Genomic DNA, 21,291 nt, shown 5'->3' on the forward strand with positions numbered 1-21,291 from the left:
AGCTGACACATTGTGTTTATGTGTGCGTGCAACACTCAATATTTGAATCGAATTAAATTGAAAGATTTACGGCAATGCGCATTTGTCATTTTTCAATAATTTGCAATTTTGCTGGTGATCACTTATCCGACTGCGATTTGTCAGCAGCTTTTATTACCATTACAATGTTGTTATTGTTTTTGTTCCTCACGCGCGCTCTTGCTCTGCAGCTTTCGTGTTGTAACGCCTGGCTGTGACAGCGAACATTCAGCGGTGAAATGCAACAAAACAAAAAAACAAAAAAACAACTGCGCGAAGTTGACATTGACAGCGATCAGCAGTCAGCAGTCAGCGGTGAACGGTAAACGGTAAGCGTTGCGCGCTAACAGTAGCGCCACATGTGTCGTCGTACTTTCTAAGCAGGTGACAGTTAGCTGCGCCACAATTTGTACGCTGTCGCGTTGCACGAATATAAATGTATGATAATGCAACGCTGCGAAAGGCTTCAATGAAAAGCAAATTTAATTCATACCCACACACACACACTTGTACACTCACTCAATCGCAATTTGCAATTCGCAACTTTTCCGCTTCAAGGAACTTTGCGCTTTCTAACTCCGTAGGCCTCTCGCTGCTCATCTGTCAGTAGCTCTGTATGCAGCGGTCATCCATTGAACACTTGTTCGATTTGTATCTTCAATAAATTTTACATGCAACACAGAAATCGCCGCATATAATTAACATAAGAGATCAGTGAAGCGCAGCGCGGGATATATGGATCCACAGTAGGCGCTTATTTAAGAAGAGAAAGGTTTCATCGAAACGCTTGTTGTCCGAAGAAAAGTGGCCGGGCTGTACATATGTGCGATATATTGCGAAGGTTGGAATAAATTAGTTATTAGCGAATGTTTATAATGCATTGTAATCATTGGGCTTCGATTTACCTCGCTCTATTAACCCAATTTTCTAAAACTTCTTGCTTGATACGGTGACGATAATATCCACAGTGGTCCAAATGGTTTTTGTCTTCCAGATTTGTCTTAAAGTTTCTGTCATCCAAAAAATCTTTCAGAGACCGGAACAAGTAATAGTCGGAGCGTGCTAAGTCTGAAAAATATAGTAGTTATAGTAGCACATCCCTTTCAAGCAGTGAAAGCTTTTGGCAAGTTATCAAACTTGTATGAGGTTTCGCACTATTCTTGTCGAGCTGAAACCTTTTCCATTGCTCATACTGTCTATTTGAGTACATTATTCAATTTGTCCAACTTATCACAGTACATTTAAGAATTAATATTGGTATTGTCAAAACAAGCGATCACTTGGAAATCCCACCAAACATAGTTTTTAACGTGTGTTTCTTGGTGAATAGCGACCTTACACGTTGTGCCTTTTTACGCCATACAGATTTTCATGCCCTTTACATTATTTAGAAACGGTATTTTTCGTCAACAGTAACAATCCGCCTGAAAATCGTTTCTTCGACGTTTGAAAAACCAACAGTCGTTAATGCGACGAAGCAAATTTCATTCCGTAAGAACACGAAGAGCTCATATGTCAAGCTACAAAATTATTTTTAGACGTTCTATGTGCTTGTGACAGATCACGTTGGACCAATTTAAACTTTCAGAAATCTCTCGAGCTGTTATTTGACGATTATTATTTGACGACTTTATTTTATTCACATGGGTTTTCTATTCCTCAGGATCAAAATTGCCGTTTGGCGCCAATCGGTGATTCCAATGTAGCCAAGTCCTTCTCCACCTGGTTTATCCGACGGAGTGGAGGTCTTCCTTTTCCCCTGCTTCCCCCCGCGGTTACTGCGTCAAATACTCTCAGAGCTTGACGATATGATCCAATCATCGTAGCCGCTGTCTCTTAATTCGCTGAACTATGTCAATGTCGTCGTGTATCTCGTACACCTCATCGTAGCGCAAAAGATCATAAATCTTCCGCAGAACTTTTCTCTCGAAAACTCTTAGCGCCGGCTCATCAGGTGTTATCATCGTCAATGCTTCTGCAGCATATAGCAAGACAGATATGATAAGTGACTTGTAGAGTTAAGTCTTTGTTCGTCGAGAGAGGACTTTACTTTTCAATTGACTACTCAATCCAAAGCTTCACCTGTTGGCAAGAGTTATGATGCATTGGATTTCGAGACTGACATTATTTTTGTTGTAACTACCAAGATAGACGAAGTCACCTACTACTTTGAAGTTATGACTGTCAATAGTGACGTGGGAGCCAAGTCACGATGTCGTAATCGTGATTGTTTAATGATTGGAGTTATTTCCTGTTGCCCTCTTCCACTACCAGACCCATTTGCTTCCCTTCCTTATCAAGTCTAGATAACGCAGAACTAATGACGTTATTGAGGCCAATGATATAAACACCATCGGAGTACGCCAGCAGCTGTACACTCTAGTAGAAGACCAGCAAGATAGATATAGGGTTATATATACTTATATGTATATAAATGCTCAATGAGAAAAGTTGAAATCCGTTTGACTGTCTGTCTATCTGCCCGTCTGTCTGTCTGTCCGCCCGTACGTCCGTTCGTTCGTTCGTGCAAGCTATAACTTGAGTAAAAATTGAGATATCTCGATGAAACTTGGTATGTGGGTTTCTTAGTATAAAACCAAAGTTGGAGTTCGTCGTAGGGTGTAATCGGATCACTGCCACGCCCACAAATCCCCACTAATTGAGAACATATAAACTACATTAATTTGGTACAAGGCATTGCAGTAAAAAGAGACACTTGTGGGAAAAAAAACTTTGAAGAAATGGGCGCGACCACGCGCTTTAATAAGTTTAATGGACTTATCTAATGAGCTACTGAATCAACAAAAATCAAATTTGCTGAGGACCAGGTGTCAAAATTGGACCAGGGCGTGGCACCGCCCACTCGACCGTCGGACTCGACCGACCGATTTCAATTCAACATTTAGTACGTGACATTCTTAAGTCACATTGTGAAAATGTACGAAAACGGACAACAATCACGCCCACTTCACATATAGCACACAATTATAAGTTCCACTTGATTCGGTCAGTTTCCAGTACACAAGTCAAAAAGCTGTTAATATAACGGGATAAAACTTGCACAAATAATGCCTATAGGTATGACACTTTATGACCAAAAATTGTTCGAATCCAACAAAAACTGTTCAAGCCCCTAGGTACCGAATATTTAGACCCCGGTACTTATAGTTGACTTTTGCTCAAAATCGGTCAATGTCTGAGATATATAATTGAAGTCAAAAATCGGACCAATACTTCCATTACCCTAAATATTCCCAATATAAAAATTTCCGAACTATCGGGTGAATTTATACTGCATATATCGGTCAATATGTCTGCTATCTCAATAAAAAAAAAATTACAGAACATACTTTACTCATAACAGTATATATTTGTGCTTTAAATGAGCCAAACTTGACCTACCCCCCACATAACCAATATCAGGATTTTTTATTCATCCGGCTGACTTTACTCTATATGATTAGTTTTTTAGTAAGTGACATGTTAATATTACGCGTTATTGGGAAAAAGGGATAAATGCTGGTCGATACTACTCCAACTTTCATATGCTGCATATAATTCTTTTCGTTGTTCTAACAAACCTTGTCAAAAAAGTCTTGCGGTATTTTCGGTAGTTGCCGCTGAGAGCGCGTAATTCTAGTTTTATTCGTCGCATCGAGTCATGCTATAGCTTTTTGGAAAGCTCATTTCACGCGCTAACACGTGTTTGATTGATTGTCGTTTCCTTTAAGTCGTTCGTGAGTTATTGCGTCGCAAACATGGAGCAAAATAATGAGAAAACGGCATATTTTACAGTACTACTACGATAAAGGCAAAAATGCATATCAAGCCGCCAATAAAATTTGTGCAGTTTATGGACCAATACAGTTTCCATTTCCACCGCACAACGATGGTTTCAACGTTTTCGTTCTGGTGTAGAGGTGGTCGAAGATGTGCCACGCTCCTGAAGGCCTGTCGTCGAAAATTGCGATAAAATCGCTGAATTGGTCGAAAGAGATACTATGCAGGCGTAGCATCGGTCAAGTGCTGGGCATGAGTCATCAAAAAAAATTTTATGAACAATTGAAAATGCAATCAAATACCGCAAAAATACCGCAAAAATACCGCAAGACTTTTTTGACACCCTATTATTATATATAGCGTACAGGTATGTATATTTAAATTCCTGTGTTTCCCAATAACTGGTTGACGGTTTACACTTAGAAGTATTTCCCTGGCTTTGTTTTCTGCAAGTTGCGGGAAACATACTTTTATTTGAAATAAAACTTGCATTTGCACCACCCGTTACTTGTGTTTACTGTTCTAACAGAAAGTGTCCACTTGTTTGACTTGACACATAATGAATGCATTACAACAAAAACAAGTAAATATTTTTATGTCAAAGTATTTGCTATCGTCTGCAGACATTTAGCGGTCAAGTTGAAGAATTATTTTATTACATTTATTTATTAATGTCAGATAGTCGTTAGCTAGCTGGTGTGGGTACATAATTTGTGTGTGCGTGTGTGCGTGTGTGTGTGTGTAAGTGTGTACGCAAAGTAGCCGCAGGGATTAGTGCGTGAATGTTGAGCGATTGCAAGTTGCTTATCAGCGAATGAGAATAATATTTACACTGCTTACCAATAAACTTGCACACAAGCAAACAAACCGCTATACATTTGTATGTATGTACGAGTGTGTGTGTGTGTGTGTAGTTCAGTACATATTTGCACTGAAACAGGCATTTCATTGTTGCTGACGCTGGTGACAGTGCCACTGGCCCACATACTCGATGTAGATATATTTTTATATATGGTTATGTGTGTGTGTGCGTGTGTGTTTGCGGTTTGACAAACTCGCCAACGAAAATCCACAAAATGATCGCTGTTGACATTAATGACAGTGAAAAATTCGCTGACAAAATTTACTTTCTCACGATCGCTTTGCGCGCCTGCAAAAGGGCTATCAACCGACATACCAACACACAAGTGTACATATGTATCATATGCTTGTGTGTATGTGTATAGCAATATCAATAGTTATCGATAAAATGCGCAACATTATGGGCATTGGAGGCACGAATGGGCCAGTCTTTGCTTATTTTTCATTTTTATTACATGTTGTTGTTATTGCTATTTGTCTTTATTGATTTGCTCATATTTGCTCAGGTGTTGCATGCCTCCAAATTGCGCGCCGCGTAATCGCCCACTCAAGTGTTGGTGGCTAAAAAGACACTTGCGAAAAGATTGCTCCAGCCATTGGGCAAGCAGTGAACCGTGGGAAAATTACACCCACGGCAAATAAAGGCTGTACACATGTGCAACAACAACACACATACAACAAAATATATTAATACGTAAGAACGCATGCAATCTACAGAATGTTGCTCATAATGTCAGAAGCAATTGCGCAAGCGGTGTGCGCATGAGCACTAAGCTTGGTTGGAGAAGGGCGAATGGAGACGCTGGAACGCGGCGCGCCACACAGTACAGTTAAGCGGGGCTTTGTAGGCACACCTGAGATAAGCGCGCACCGATTGCCGTACAAGAATTTTGTAAGGAAATAAGATGGACTGTTAGTGTTTGACGCAGAGGGAAGTGAGGAGGGGCCACGCTAACGAAAAATCGCCATAATCACCGCGTGTGACGTAATAGCGAGTCATATGCACACTCGCATAAAAGCTAATAAGCGCAGTGGAGTTAAAAAATTGCTTGCGCAACGGGCGCACGAGCTGCGCCGAAACTGCTAAACGGCCAGCAACATTGCTGCTGAATTTTATGCTTCACCGACACACCGTTTGGTGGGTTTGGTGGCTGCGCACAGCGTGTGAATAATTTTTCATTGACGATTGCGTGGCAAATACACAAATGAAATGGACGAGCAGCAAATAATTGGCGAATGCGCGAACGGAATCATCCGTATAACTATGTACATATGAATGTACTTGTTTATATGTGTGTGAGCTTCTTGTGTAGCTGAAATGCGTTTTCGGTGAAAATATTTACTATATGGCACAAATTGCAACAACAACTCTTGAAATATTATAAAACAAAAGTCAAAGTAACGATATTCCTAATTTAAAGATATACTTTTTATGCTCACATCTATCTGCACTTATACGAGGCCAATTTGATTGATACATGCCATTTTCTACGAAACTTTATATCGTCTTTAGTCGATAGACACCGTAGACACCGCTTTCACTATTATAGACGAGTTTAGAACAGTGCGCCAGTCGTCCTTCCTTTTCGCTTTTTGACGCCAATCGGAAATTCTAAGTGTAGCTAGGTCCTCTCCGCCTTATCTTTCCAACGGAGTGCAGGTCTTCCACTGCTTCCCCCAGGGGGACTGCGTCCAATACTCACAGAGCTTCCAGACGACATAACCTAGGCGTTGCCGCTGTCTCTTAATTCGCTGAACTATGTCAATGTCGTCATATATCTCGTACAGCTAATGGTTTCATCGCCTGTGGAATTCGCCATTGCCAATCCATATAGGACCTTAAATCTTGCACAGAACCTTTTCTTGAAAACTAGTAACGCCGACTCATCAGATGTTGTCATCGTACATGCCTCTGCACCATTCAGCAAGACGGGTATGATGAGTGACTTGTAGAGTTTGGTAATTTTTTTGTCGACAGAGTACTTTACTTCTCAATTGCTTACTCAGTCCAAAGTCCAAGAGTTATTCAACTTTGGATTTGCAGGCTGACGTTGTTGTTGGTGTTAATGCTAGTCCTAAGTCAGACGAAGTTATCTACGACTTCGAAATTATGGCTGTCAACAGCGATGTGGAAGTGAAGTCACAAGTGCGATGACTGTTTGATGACAGGAGATATTCCGTCTTGCCTTCGGTCACTGCCAGACCCAGTTTTACAAATTATTTCGGACAAGTGACCGCCGCTGCGCATAAACTGAAGGGAGGCTAAATTTTCGACCACTTTTTGCACCACTTACATATGTTAACAAAAATGCGCCGAATGTTCTCTTCCAAGACTGCAGCTGTCGCGGGCTTATCTGCGTAAACAAGCAACTTCACATAGCCCACAAAAATTACGCAAGCGGTGTTAAATCGCACAATATTGGATTCGCAAACCAATAGTTTCCTTTAAAAAATTTATTGTTTCATTATTTGTATTGCTTTTAACACACACACACACTGGTCTGGGTCCGAGATCGACCTAAAATCTCTGCCGTGTTGTGGGTCCAGCACTCGGCTACAATGCGACTAGACACTGAACTGAATATTCAATTATACCCGCCACAACCACAACCACCACGGATCTCCTCAAAAGGGCCAAACCCAATGAGCAGATAGAAGCGAACTACAAGGACTTGAGCAACCATCAAACTCAATGGCTGATGACATTTGTCGCTTGAACTTCAAATGTCTTTTCGGTAGAAGCTGTCTCATTCAAAGTCTATAATATCAGTTCAGGCTTCTGACAAGATTGTGCTGAAATTTCGAGACAAGCCAAATGACAGACATGGTGCATATTAGATTTTAGTGGCCTCTCACGACAGGCACTGAGGTCCGCTGAGGGATATCATATTGCGAAAATCACGATCGGTGACAATCTCCGCATGCCAAGATTCTTGGACTCTATAGATGTCGAAAGAACGTGTGACTATGATACTTAAAAACTTTTCGGCTTATATGTAAATAACAGTCAGCGAAGTAAACTGCTGACTTGAAAGCTCCTCGAAAGCTTTGAAAAACGAACTAGTCATTCATGCCGAAAGATGCGCTTATAATAATTTTCATAGTGGAAGAAACTTATTTGAAGTATAATTAAGGTTTGTTTTATCAAAACATCGCATCGTCTATTGAATAAATGAAAATGATTGCAAAATTTCCTGAATGGAGCTTCGAATCGTTTCACTATTTACCTTATTCTACGAATCTGGCCGTTTTCCTTTTCATCGCTGGTTGGATAAAAATTGTGGAGACTGATGCCTAAGGTGTGTTAAAAAGTTCGTAGGCTGACACATAGATGGCACTACAGCTATTAAATCTGTATGATATATAGTCAACCCTAACATTGGTTGCAAAGTTGATGCAAATTCAAGAGAAACTTGTTTATCAATAACTCCTCGTAATGCCACATAAGTTCATTCTTTTTAACTTATTATAGATTTTCATGCACCTGTGTGTGTTTGTGGCAAAAATGAAGCATATGAAGTTGTTAGCCACTCAGTCAGCCAGTCTGCAAATTGTGCAATAAAATTTCATGAATAATAATAATTTCGATTAATTCTGATATATCAGGTAAATTTCGTGTGTCTTGTTTACACTGGAGCCGAAATTATGTACTGAGAGAAAATTAAAAATTATTAAAAGGATCGAGAGAGAAGCAATATATTTTTAATTTTATTTTGAAAAATTTCTAGACAAGTCAAAGCAAATATTATATACATATAAGAGGACATTACAAGTATATATATTTTTTTTTACTCATTTTTTACCCATCTTAGAATTTATATGCGACTTACATAGTGAGGATATAAAGTAATTTAGAAAACTGTATATTAATTGACTTGCTGAACCTCACATATTAATATGGTATGCTTTCTTAATTGAATGGATTATAATAAATTTCTGCGATATCTGACTTTTTTGGTTGGGAGATTAGCAAAGGAACCACATTCAAAATGAATGCTCGATATAAGTTTGGAGTAGGTGAATACCTAACTATAATGGCACACCATTTATTGGCATTTAATATCTCTTTGATTATGCTAGTATATTGCATTTATATTAATTGTTTGTTCTATTTGCTACTCTCCAAATATTTTCGAATCGTAAACAGCAATAATAAAAGTTCAAAAACGTCTGTGAGTGATTATGTTAGTGACTTTTTCCTCATTACCTGAATAAAGTTTCATTGAAATGTAGTTTAGTTGGGTTTCTCGTCAATGCATTGAATATGGACCACAAATAAATGACAAAAGTAAGTTATTTTCATTATACTCATTAAATATGTTACAATCTGTTACACATTATATGTAGTAGGTATCCTTCAGGAAACCCGAAGATACGAATCGACTGGCATCACATTAAGTTTCTTTATTAAATACTCTTTTGTGAGCATGATATAACTCCCCTGGAGTTGTGAGGCAATTGAATACCAAATATGTAATTAATATTAATATATAATTTTTAGGCCAGTTAACAGTTGCAGAACTACCTAGTTGGACTAACCAGAAATCCACTTATATGTATATATATTCAAGAGTCAACCTCCAATAACTACATATGTTTTATTTTAAAAAGTATTCCATTGTCAAAGTAAAGTAACCTCACACTAGGAGTTAGCCTATATACTTAGGTAGGTAGATAGATTTATTGTCTGACAATGAACGTAGGCCTTTGGAACTATGCGACTAAGATCCCCTCACACTATTATCTTCTCTATGATGTTTTATCAAAGCAAATTCCGAAATACCATTAAGAAACCCTGCACTGATAATTTCAATTATTTTCATATACCTTTGTAAAGAATATGTTTTATCCTTCTGTGCTTGTTGATTGACTCCACCGAGAGTTAGCTGTAGTATTTGTAACATATAATATCTTTCGATTACTTATCTACAAGTAGCCAAAGATATATAACTTCCCACCTTTTCGTAGTCTAATTGTAGGTGGTGCGTAGTTAGTGTATCTGCTTCACAGTTATTAGGATTATCACCGTGTACTGGAACTCATTGCCGATTTATAGTGAAATAGGATATTATATAGATCAATGGCTTTCTTCACTATCTTTGACAAAACCTTAAAAGACTTTATTGATTTCAAACCCGCTTGACTATGTGTACTATCTGTGCATATAAATATATTCTTTGTTGTGAGCACACTACTTGTCAGAAAAGAAATCCTTCTTAAATTACTGTAAGGGAGGACACCGCGGTATGGTAGTTTGAAGAAGATTCAACTTTGCTTCGTCGTGTTGTTCACAGTAATTAAAAATATTCATCTCGGCCAAAAATGTAATTAAACTGCGAACATTTTCAAGTGATTATTTTATACAACTTTCGACATGAGTTATCTCTGTGCTGAGCTACCCTTTGCATGCTTTCCGTACGCCATACGCGTATTGCTTTTTCGTTATTTCCTACCATACCAATATACCGTATGTCATAAATGGCCTTACAACTGCTGTGTAGATCCAATAAGCTACTCCAGGTGTTAATCCCCATTTGAACCCCATCATTATTTTACAAGTGCAAAGCGCTAGCGTCTAGATTTGGTTTCCATCAAAGTTTCCGAATAATACTAGCGCTGTCTTGCCGGCATTTAAGTTTAGTCTGCACAATACGGACCATCGGTTTATGTCGTTTAAAATTGTTTTCATAAGGTTAGAGAAGCTATTAGTGACATTTGCCACTAACCGAAATCGCCACACCCTCTCTAGAGCCAACAACATTTTATTCACTGTTAAAGTCCAGAGTTGTGAAGACAGCCATGCCTCCTTGATGTGTACTATATACTCTTTTGCAGAATATACACATCGCTCTCACAGTATGTCCCATTAAATTTTACATAATTTTAGTACAAAGAGAGGTGATACCCACATGTTTACATGAAATGCCAATTTTGAAAAGCCTTATATGTTTACAAATTAGTTTCTGCTCAAAAATATTTTTTCACCGTGTACGAGCCAAATCGTATTAATTTTTGCGTGTTGGCTCGCAAGTAACCCCATTGACCTGTGTGATTAACCTTCTCCTGAATCAATTACTCACATTTGCAGGAAAAGTGCTTTATGGAAAACCATCAACGAAGTGAATTAAACGCTTGGATAATGTTTAACACTTACACATATACGCACTTACACATGGTTAGGTGGGCATTTGCATAATATTTTATATAAATTACATATATATATATATATATATATATATGTGCTCATTATGCTCAAAGCTGAAATGAAATTCCAGCTCTTTGTTTGCCTGTGCATATATTTATTCGACTGACTACTCGCTGCCAGACTCCGATTGCACGCGCATAAATATCAATCCACAGCGGTTACTGATTGTTCGATTATTGATTTCACTTACTTAACGGCAATTTGTAGTTTGTAAATTATGCGTTGTGGCAACAAAAGGCTACGCATGCGTGTGTGTGTGTGTTTGCATTGGTCGCCAAATTGCAATCAAGTCATTTGGAGGCACTCCACTTGAGATCACCTGGGATTGACGGTAACTGAGCAGCTTAAAGAAGCAACAACAGCAAAAATAAAAGTATTATAAACAACAACACAAGGTGAAACAAAAAACAACAATGATGCAGAAAAACAACAACAACAAAAATGTTCAGTAGGAAACAACAAAAACGCCAGGAGCTACAAAATACGCGCAACACATCAGTCGCCATCGCATCAGCGGTCTCAGCCAGCGTCCTCACAGTCGCATGTTGCATGCTGCTGTGGCATCGATTGCATCTTAACTTTATGACCACTCACCGCTGCGCTGATAGATAAATGCACTTCAGTTTACTTATTAGAATCTTAATGTCAGCCGACATTGTGCGGTTCCGAGGCTCTCTACGGCTCTACAGCTCTGCGGCTCAACAAGTAGCGTGCAATGTTTATGGATTAAGCTGAAAAATTATTACCAATTTGCCAAAGAAAGGCGCTGCTGGAGTGCCGCCCTCTGTCGCTGTGCTGTGGCTGGCGCTGCACGAGCAGAAATATGTGGCTTCTCTGGTAGCTGGCGCTTGAGCACATCCGGCTGCTGGACAATGTGTAGTAAATGGGCGCACAGATGTACCAACTTGGTTGTACTTGCAGCAATTTGTTGCACAAAGCAAATAACTCTGTGTAGCAGTTCGGCTTTTGTTACTTCATTTGAAGATTTCACATTGAGTTCGTTATTACTTAATTTATTTGCGACTTTTTGAGTAAAAGCTTTGTTGTTGCAGAGTAGAGTATTGGTGATTGCAGACTCAGGCAGCAACATATTTATCTTATATACAAAAAGGTCTACGGAGGTAGCATGTAATAGCATGCACGAAGACGACCAAAACGTAAAATTTACTTTTTTTAGGATAAGGTGGCAACTCCAATTGATTAATTTTTCAAATATAAGCATTCTTGCAACCATTAATTCTTATAGCAATATTGAAAAAATTATATATTTTATTTGTTTTTATTCGAAATTTTGAAGTAGATGGCAACCTTTACAAAAAAAACCTATGTAAAAGAGACCAACAACTTTATCTAATTTTTTAATGCGAAGTTTAGCAGGTTAGAAAAAATGTTAAAAGTTAATATGGCAACTCTTATCGATTAATTTTATATTCAATTATTTTCAACTCATTAATAAATGTTTATTATTGTAGAAAAATTTATTTTATTTATTTTCAAAAATGTTTAAAATAAAATAACCTTTTCCAAAAATACCAACATCTCTATTTAGTTTTATTAATTCAAAGCTTAGAAAGTTAGAAAAAGTACTAAAAGATAAGGTGGCAACTCTAATCGATTAATTTCAAATGAAAGTATTTTACAACTCTTTAATTCATATATTATTATTGAACAAAACAAAAATATTTTATCTTTTCTCCAAGTTTTTCAAATAAGTGGCAAGTTTTCCAAAAAAAACTTACGTCAAAAATACCAACATCTTTACTTAATATACTTAATGCTTCACGAAAGTATGTTTATAATTCGGCAGCGAAGTGTAAATAAAAGAAAAAATGTAAAATTTGTAAGATAAAGGTGGCAACACTGCAACAAAATAATTGCAATTTTATGTTTTCTAACCTTCTTTTCTTCTCTTTATTTGCCTTATTGTTATATAGAGTTTATTTAAAAAAATGTTGCAACCTTAATTTTTCAAAAAGGTGGCAGCCATTCTCCAGCACAGCTCCAACAAGCATGTGAAAGTTTCCAATATTATTACAAATTACAAAGTTAAATATACAAACGGAAGTATTGAGTGATTTTAATATAAAGTCTAACAAAAAGATGAGATGATATACCAGCAACGAATAGGGTGGCAACTCTTAAGAGAAATTTTCAGTTTTTAGCTTAAATCTTTAGTTGCAGCAAGTGACTTTAAGCGAAATCTAGCGAAAATTAAAATATAAAATTTCTTTGTTTTGGATAAGGTGGCAACTCTGATCTACTAACCTTTAAAATTTAGGTATTCATCTTTTGAATAAAAAACATTATTTCGTACAGCAATAATGCCAATAGTATATACCTTATATTTTTCCCCAAATTTTTCCAAATAAGTGGCAAGCTTTCCCAAAAAAAAATTACGTCAAAAATAACTAACATTTTTACATAATATAAAATATACCAAAGTGCATGAAAGGTGTATGTGATTTGAATACGAAGTTTAGAAGATAAGAAAAATTTATATAAAATAAGGTGGCAACTCGAATGATAAATTTTTCAAATTTAAATATCCTTCATGCCCTTAACCAACACAGGTCCAACAAGTGTCAAAAAATGCCTCACATTAATATAAAATATTGAATACAAAACGACAGTATTAACTGATTTTAGGGTCAAGTCTATAAAAGGAATACAATTAGGTGGCAACCCTTAAACACATATTTTTTAAGTTTATTTCTTAAGTTGTATAGTCATATTGGATTAACAAGAATACTTCATAACTTTTTAGGGTACAATAATCCAGACATGTGGCAACGTTGCTTAAAAATTGTTCCGACGCGGATATCAAAATATCTATCTAATATTCAAAATAACCTTTAGAAACATTATGGTTTTTACTACAATTTCTAGAAAAGAAAAAAATAATTGCTTTAATTGCTAAATGTGGCAACAATTTTGAAAAATATTAAATATCTTTAGTACCCATACAAAACCCATATTTTTTCTAGGATTTACAAAAATCCCTAATAAGTGGCAGCCATCCTGAAATATACGAGCGACAAATAAATTTTAATTTAATAAAAATAATTTGAGTATTTTTAAATCACATAACTTTTAGATCCATATTATAATGCTTATTGTGTTATTAATTTTTTGGACACATTTCATGTGTAGATGGCAACCATTTTCAAAAACCAAAAAGACTATTTCCTAAATCTGTTTTTCTTAATTTATTAATTTTATTTTAAGAATTTCAATATAATATTTATATTAATAGTTGAATTAAGACTTGTAAGTGAGTGGCAACTCTCCTGAAAAATAGTTTGAAAAAAATTTGTATTCTTAACTTTGCATGACTTTTTTCACTTAAAAATTTTTAACAGGTGGCAATGTTTAAACTTTTTTATTTTATTTCATTCTAATGTTACCGCGAAAAATAGAAAAATAAGTTTTCAAATCGTTTTTATAGCGTTTACAAATTTTTCAACTTTATTAAGAAAATTCACCTTCTGTAAAGAATGTGTTTCGCGCGGTTCACTCGCAACTCTATAGACCATCTTGAGACCCAGCATTCATTATTGGATAATATTCGACCGAATAGCCAACGCCCACCACACAGTGAACAGGCGTAGCTGAGAGTGTAGACGTAGACCGTGGAGAGTAGATTCGGTGTCGTTCGCAGCAACTCGGACGTCGAATCTTAAATTGAAAGTGTATAAAACTGAACTGAAGCCGGTCGACCTTCCCAAGCGAAATCGTTCCGCTCTATAGGCTCGTGAATTGTTTCAAGTAGATCCCACATTTCCGAGCCAAATTACGCTCAACCATGAGGCTCAATGGATATGTAAACATTTGAGACAAAATGCAATCTGAAGACGTTCAAGAGCTATTATTTCTTCTACAAAACACAACAGTTTGTGGGGATGGTGGGCAGGTGGAATCATCGGTCCATATTTCTTCAAAAAATTGGTGCTGGTCAGAGCGTAACCGTCAATGACGACCGTTATCGCGTCATGATATCCGACTATTTGAAGCCTGAAATTGAAGCTCGTGATCTCAGAGACATTTGGTTTCAACACGACGGCACCACTTTCCACATATCGCATCATTCAATGGATTTATTGAGAGAACACTGCGGTGAGCAGATAATTTCACGTTTTTGGCCGGTCGATTGGCTACCAACATTGTCTGATATCAAGCCGTTATACCTTTTCCTGTTTGAATATGTAAAGTCTAATGTCTATGCGGACAAATGCGCTTCGATTCAGGTCTTGAAGCTAAATATCACGCGTGTCATTCGCCAGTTATCAGTCGAAATGCTCTGACGAGTCATCGAAAATTAGACTCAACGGCCGAATAATAATTCTTTCGAATGATAATAAACAATCGCCGTTAGATTTGAAGTTTATGTGTGTTATTGTTAAACAAAAGCAGATAACCTCTAAAAAAGGATCAATCTGGAGTATAGCACTTCTTTCGTCTATCTAAAACTCACCCGAAAGTGAGCTTTTCATGTGTAGAAAAAGCGTTAATTGAAACATTTGGAATTGGAGCCTAAAAATGGAAGTGAAATTGTTTCCGAAAGTTTTGAAAAATGTTCTATTATCTTTGTTAGCGTCCATTAAATATTAAACCACTATCGCTTAGCGAAATATTCAATACCGTAATCCGGATATAGTGGAAATTACGAACACAAAATGTGCACTTTGCAGCAAAATACACAAAGTGAAGCCAACAGAGCGCTTGGGACCACGCTAACTTACCAAGGAGAAGCTTCGCACGTAGTCTATATGTAGCCGAGCCTATAAATCAAAGATTCTAGTGTCGCGCAGCCGCAGACGCAAACCCACAAGCCACCATGCCACATATTTTGCGGCATTGCAGCGCACAATAAGTGGCTTTTAGGCGGACAATTGCATCCTGCCGGGCGAAACTCCTACTGAAGCGCAAGCGCAACTGCTGCCACAACGTCGCCACGTGAGGCGGCGCGGTAGAGGTGCAGCGGCAAACAACTAACTACCTCCACACTACTGCTTGGCAGACGCGCGCAAGTGCAGGAGCACTGTGGTACACAGGCGTTTTTCATTAGAAGCGATTCGTACACCATGCGCGCTGCCATCAACAACTACCAGCAGCAACAACCGCACATACAAACAAACAAGCATCCAGCAGGCATCTTCATCACCACAATCAGCTTGTGTTTGCAAATGTTGCCAATATATGCTACAATTTCCGTGGCATTGTTTGCAATTCTTCTTCCCATTCTGCTACTTTGTGCCCGCACAACCGCGCGCGCGGCTTTGCATTGCCATTTGTCGCCAAGCAAACTGCGAAGGTGGACTGGATGCGGTCGTTTGCGATGCGCTGCATCGATTTGAATATGTAATGTTGCACAGTCGGCGCGCAGTAAATCATATCGATGTTGCAACGTTGCAAATATGAGTTAATCTCATTGGCCGCAGCTCAACGCGCCATGTGATGTGTTTATTTTCGACGCGCATATGGCAGACTGTGCCGGCGCAGCGATTGAGTTGCAAGCGCTTCGTGCGCCACTGTGGCATTAAGCGATTTCGACTTGTAATTCGCGCCACTTTGTTGCAGTCACGTCAATAATGTTGCATGCTACCCTGTTGCTTTATATAAATCACTAGCGCATGATTTATACCAGCACAACAACAATAACGTTAAGACAGTGGTTTGTGCGGTGCCAATTGTCGGCTGCGCGAAAATGATGTGGGTGTTGCCACACGGCAGTCAAATGATATTTATGAAGCGCCTTGGAAGTAATAACTGTATACATTTACATACATACATACAGATTCGCGCATTAAGTTAGTATGCGTCCGCGCAATAAAACGGCATAATTTTCGAATCAATTAATTGCACTTGCGCCTCAGTTGCAGCGTTGCGCGCGCCTTGCAGCTCCGCTCAATGCGACACGGGATCGCTTCCAGCGGTTTGGTGCCCCTGGTCATTCACTTCCTTTTTCGGTTTTGTGCAATTTGTAGTCGCGCACTCCACTTGCCTGCGCGTCAGCTTCATGGTGTCTGGTGTTTGTACGCGCGGTGGCGCATGCGCTTGGCGCAGGCGTTGAATTTCATGCATTGGCGTTGGCATTGTTTCGATTCAATTTGATATTTGAATTTTGCATAGCGTTTTGGGCAAATCATAAAAGGTGATTTTTGCGCACGTGTCTCTGCATTTATTTGCACAAACAATGGAATTTAGCCAAATTTGTTGGCATATTTGTTTTCACTTTTGGGGCAAGCTCCCACATAAGCGCTTTTGTGTGCGCGTTGATTCAGATTTTCGCATTTTTTATTGTACAACTTTCTTACAAGCGAGTGTTAATGCATGAAAATTCAATCTTCATGGCGAAACCTCTATAAATGTGTTGATCGACTTGGCAGGGGCCCAAGCTACTTGGCTGCCTCCGGATCGGAAAGCTTAAGACTAGATCAATGATTCTGTGATAGATGGACAATATGTCTCCAGTGACGTGCGTACGCCCGGCGAACCTAACGGTGGCGAGAAAGCATACTATTGTATGGTCTAAAGTGGGGATCTAACTGCTAATGATGAGAGCATACTGAAGTTATGGGGGAACACTTGTCCAGTCTGCTGGACGGCAATGAAAGTGTAAGATCTGGAGAACCCGATTGCTCAATCGATGACAGTGGAATAATTGTTCAATGCTATTGACAGACTATAAAGACGCTCAAATAGCGATGAATTACCGCCCTCTTTACTTGAAAATCGTAATCGCCTAGTAGAGTCGGTAATTCAACAATTACCCATTCACTTAATGGAAAATTGTGCCGAAGGATCGTGGTTTGAGAAGATGGTCGCCGATTCTGCTTTTCTTTCACCGGCTAAGCTCGCTTCTTGCCAAACGATAATAATCCACAAGCCATTGTGAGCTTTTTGAGCAGATTCCCATATTTTTGAAAAATTAAGCCGACCAAAATTTTTTACAATCGAAGGGGAATATGATAGATAACTTACTAGTGCCTGAATTGGAGGTGTTGATGTGGTCGACTTTTGGTTCCAACAAAAGACGCTTCAATGCTAATGAAGAAATTAATTAAATGAAGAAAACTTTTTGTGAGCGCGTTATTACGCAACTTGGCTCTATGGCGTGGCCGTGGCTTTTATAATTTGCAACTACGAGGAAATCTGTAGAATTCTTTTGTAGATATTCTCTGATTTTTTTTTTTTTTCTTTTTTTTTTGTAGATATTCATAATTAAATAATAATGTTGTATGTTAATAGTTGGAGTACAATTGATACACTTAACCTAAGAAGATCTGAATCCCAAGAATAGCAGTCCGAAGAAATTACAAAAATATACTTAAAATACTACACACGTTTATTGTCTTCAATTAATCCAATTATTAAATAAAAAAGAAATGTCTTATCAATTCTTCATTCCAATTTTGGACCAAGAATAGAATTTTAATTTTTAGTTTCGAGTTCGCAATGCCGAGTATGACCCATTACTAAAACTAATTGCCGAGGCTAATAGCCCTGACAGAGAAGCAAAATTAATGCGCCTTTAGCAACGCTAATACGCATTGAAATTTTATGGCGACAGACGACAGACGGCATTTAGACAGCTGATAGTGAAATTTATTTATTAAAAAAAAAAAGTGAAATAAAAATTAATAACATAAATTATTAATAGAAATTTTGGTATTTTTGGAAAATCAATACAAATTTAACGAAAAAAATCGTTTATTTTTAACTACGTTAAAAGATAATGGAGTGAAATTAATAGTTAATATTAAAAATATTTGAAAAATGGATAGCAAACTGTGCGTTGTTTATTTTCTGAAATCTAAAAATATTAAAATTTGTTTTTGTTAAAATACTTACACATAATTTAGCAATATAAAAGCTGCTAACCTCTGATGATGTAAACGCAAAGGAAGCGGCAGACTTCAAGCGACATCTGTCAAAAAATAGCAAAAATCAGTCATTTTTGAGCAGTGTTGCCTTCTCCAATTTGGTAAATTCAACTAAATGCACGACATTCTTTTGCATTGCAAGCTTGCATTAACATGAATCAAATGCGCAAATAAATGTAAATTAAGCCCGCTAATGCATATTAGCGCTGTCGTCTGTCAGGGCTATAAGCTTTGTTGATATTTAAAGCCACTGCTAATATATTCCTACTGGGCAGCATTTCATGTTTCCCACATACCTTTTTTCAAAAATGTTGCATACTTTTAGGCGCGACGATATAAAATTTCCGTTAAAATTATAAATATACCACCAACAGACATCAAAGGGTGAATTAGTTAAATGTAGCTGGAGAATAGGCCATTTTGTACAATTTATTATATGTTCAGAATTGTACATATATTTAAATATTTATAGGCATTTATTTGTTCAAGTAAGACGATGTTCATAACAATAAGAAAGAAACGTCAGAGGTGCCATGAAGCATATACATACATATATGTATGTATATAAATGATCAGCGTGACTAGTTGAGTTGATACGGGAGCACCGACCCGCTCCCATTATACCGGTAGTGGTTCTAATATTCTTTTTCTTGCTGGCTCGTCAGCTTAACAATCTTCTGCAATTCCGCTGTGACCCGGCACCCATACCAGTCTTATCACAAAGATACTCGAAGCTATTGATAGCGAGGTTAGGCACACCTCGACCAACCCTCAAGGCACTGTAAATGAGTTCAACGCTGTAAATGAGTTCAACGCTAGTATCGCCGCTCTGTTGAGTGAATGAGCACTTCTTTGAACGAGATGTACTGCTACCTTAATGGCTATAACCTCGGCTTGGAAGACACTACAATATTTAGGAAGTCTGAAGTTGATAGAAAGCTCCTAACAGTAAACTGCTCCACCATCTTCTCCCCAAGCTTTGACCCATCTGTAAAGAAACTCACTACGTCTATGTTCCAATGCTCTTTCCCACCTATAGCTCCTTCGTCAGTATATGGGCAGAGAATTAGCCGCCAGAGTTCGACTTGGGCACTCCATAATCTAAGTGGTCCGGTATGAAGTCAAAGTGTTTGAGGATATCCCAAATGTTCAGAAACGTGTTCTTTTAAGAACCCAGATTCTCTAAGTGTAATAGCCACTTTAGCAGCCATAGACCTTACGGGCACTATGTGTGAGATGGCGCTAAGTGCCATGGTTGGAGTGGACCTTAGCGCACCACACATGCTGACGAGCGCCGCCCGTTGAACGCTCTCGAGTTTCTTTGCAAGTGTGGTCATCCCTGGAACCCTCCCTCGTTAAATGATATTACAAAGTATACTCAGTTTATAAAATAGTGGAAATTTTTTAAGAAATGTTTCTGAAAACTAATCTATTAAATATAATGAAGGACAAACGAGAGCAATTCAGTTCCTTTTTCCTTTCTCCCAGCATAAATGGTAATAAATTTTTGCAACAACAAACTAATATCGAAAGAAAACACAATATTAAAAGCTTTTTCTTAAACTTAATTTATTTAAAATTATATTTGTTGCAAAATTAAAATCAAAACATAAAAACGAATATAAGTAAAGATATTTTTACAATAATGTTTATCTCATAAAATATAAATAAAATCGCTCGATACAAATGTTATTTGGGCAAGAAACAAAACAATAAATCTATATATGTATGTATGCTGACTTTAGCAATAAAAACCGTTTGCAAATAATTTTATTTAATTTACGCGTATTGCTTGCATTCAATTTCCGTTATGTGGAATTGTGTGTTTGTTGACCGTTACTTCTTAAAAAATATGTATGTATGTATATATAGCACAGCTTCGCAAAATGACGAGGTGATACAAAAAAGCGTATCACGCGCAYTTCGCGTTTAATATTTTTATTTTTATTTTGTTATTGTTGTAAAATTTTGTCTAAAAACTGTTTGACGTTGTACGTACGTATGTGTTAGTGTGTATGATACAATTTATGTATATGTATATATACTTATGTATATATGAAGCATAATAATGAGCACGAAATCGCTTGCCAATGAATTATTGCGGCGCAAAATGTTTTTTTTTTTTTGTTTTTGGTTTTCATTTTTTAATGAGTTTCGAAAATTTGGGTCTTTTTGGTGTTTTGATGATTTTTTGTTGATGAATAGCTTTTAGCCAAATTTGTATGAGAGTGTGTGTGTGATTATTTTCATATGATTACTTTAAATTACTTATTTAAAAATAAAAATAATAATAACAACACAATTGTGTTAATGTTAGGAACATTTGCAACAAATAAGATTTGGTAGTAGTTACACGCTTCTTCTTGTTCTGCTTTTTTATTTAATTGGTTAGTTAATTTGTCATGTTATCACGTGCGCTCAACGGAGTCACGTGACGAGGGCAAAATATTTAAATTCCTTTAGTGAGATTTAAAGCAAAAGTTTTTACAATTAAAATTAAAAATAAATTAAAAATGGAATTACAAAAAAAAAAATTAAAAATGA

This window comes from Bactrocera latifrons, unplaced genomic scaffold, assembly GCF_001853355.1.
Source record: "Bactrocera latifrons isolate USDA-ARS-PBARC rearing strain unplaced genomic scaffold, ASM185335v1 scaffold_1, whole genome shotgun sequence".
Classification (NCBI taxonomy): domain Eukaryota; kingdom Metazoa; phylum Arthropoda; class Insecta; order Diptera; family Tephritidae; genus Bactrocera; species Bactrocera latifrons.